The sequence below is a fragment of the Carlito syrichta genome, unplaced genomic scaffold (genome assembly GCF_000164805.1).
Source record: "Carlito syrichta isolate Samal-C Ts95f unplaced genomic scaffold, Tarsius_syrichta-2.0.1 Scaffold123258, whole genome shotgun sequence".
NCBI classification, from domain to species: domain Eukaryota; kingdom Metazoa; phylum Chordata; class Mammalia; order Primates; family Tarsiidae; genus Carlito; species Carlito syrichta.
Window position 1 is genome coordinate 132,199 of NW_007067354.1, and position 1,859 is coordinate 134,057.

The following is a 1,859-nucleotide window of genomic DNA, read 5'->3' on the forward strand; positions in this document are numbered from 1 at the left end:
CTGATCCCAAACCAGGTGAAGTAGGGACCAAAGGGAGACCCAAACCTTACCTGTATGATATCTACTTATGTACCTAATCCTGAATTGTACCCCACATCCTTAAAATAAAATAAAAAGACACCACTTCATTGATGTTAGGAGGGGAAACAAGGCATATCACTTACATAAGTGTTTCTCGGCCTCCTACACTCTCCATGCTGGGTAAGGCAAGAGGACCAGAGAGAACTCAATTTGTGTGTAGTATTTCCTCTTATTCATGGGGGTTACATTCCAAAATTCCAGTACAAATCATCGATGGTACTGAAACCTATATAGCCTGTTAGGGTACGGATGGGGTGAGGGTGGAGAGGCGAGGGGAGGCGCGCAGCACTGCCAGGGCTGGCAAACCAGAGGTGTGTGCTGGCAACTCAGAGAGAGTAAATTGCAAAGAATTGCAATACAAAGAGGTGAGAGAAGAAAATATTTATTTAAGAAAAGTTCACCCCCCACAGACAGGGAGTGGGCCTACACTCTAGGTGAGTGTGGTGGCGTAACCCCCCAGAGTCCTGGCTTAAATCCTTTCCTTGGAGATGTTGCACATGACTGCCATTACTGCTATGACTTCCTTATCAACCACCTGTGGCTGTCTTGGAGATCCTGTGACACAGAGACCCGTTAAAGTTTGCCCACATTCTCATAACCCCTAGAGAAGGGCGTGACAAGGATTCTAATTCTGCACCTTCCCAAACGACATTCCTTAGACCTAATGGAGGGTGTACTCCTAGGCATTCGGTAGGTTCAGGGGGATCCTTGACTTCCCTATAGATAGTGCCCAATTTACTGGGAGATCAAATCCCCACCTGCTCTCTCTCTGAGCGGTTATAACTTTTGTAATTACAAGTTTCATGACTTTTACAGTCCTTGCCCAATGCATGATGTCTTAGGCCTTGTAAACTCCCTTTACTCTAGGCAAGCTTGATTGCCACTATGAGATACCTCTAATACCTGGAAGTCTTTCTGAAAAGACAAACTCAGCAAAGTTAATTTTACCTAAAGTGTGCATTTCTCCAAAAGCATAGCTTCTACTTTCTCATTATTGTGTAAGGATTTAAGAACAAGATGAAAAATGGCTTCCCACTCTCGCTCTATCCTTTCATAGCCTATGCTTGTTCTTGTGCATATGTACCTATGACAAAGTTTAATTTATAAATTAGGCACAGTGAGAGATTAACAACATTAGTAGTAAAACAGACTAATTATGATAATATATTTTTTAATTTATTTTATTTTAAAGATGCGGGGTACAATTCAGGATTAAGTATACAAGTGGTCATCGCACAGGTAAAGTTTGGGCCTCCCTTTGGTCCCCACTTCACCTGGTTTGAGATCAGGTACCCCTATTAATTTTATATGCTCCCTCCCTCTCCTAACAGTTTCTGGCTACTGCCAATCCCTTTCCTATAGTGTTATGGTAGATGTTCAGGGTTCGCTTATGAATGAGAGTATGTGGTTCTCAGTTCCTTGTTTCTGAGACAAATCACTGAGTATTGTAAACTCTAAATCCATCCAAATTGCTGTAAAGTCCATAATTTTGTTCTTCTTTATGACTGTGTAATATTCCATTGTGTATATGTACCACATTTTTTATCTTGTCCAGTTTTGATGGGCAGCACAATTGGTTCCATGTTTTTGCTATTGTAACAAGTGCTGCAAAAAACATGTGTGTGCAGATATCTTTTTGTAAAGTGATTTAAGTTCCTCCAGTATATTCCAAGTAGGGGGATTGCTGGGTCATATGGAAGTTCAATTTCTAGTTCTTTTGGGATTCACCACACTGTTTTCCATAGATATTGAACTGGTTTGCATTCCCACCAACAGTA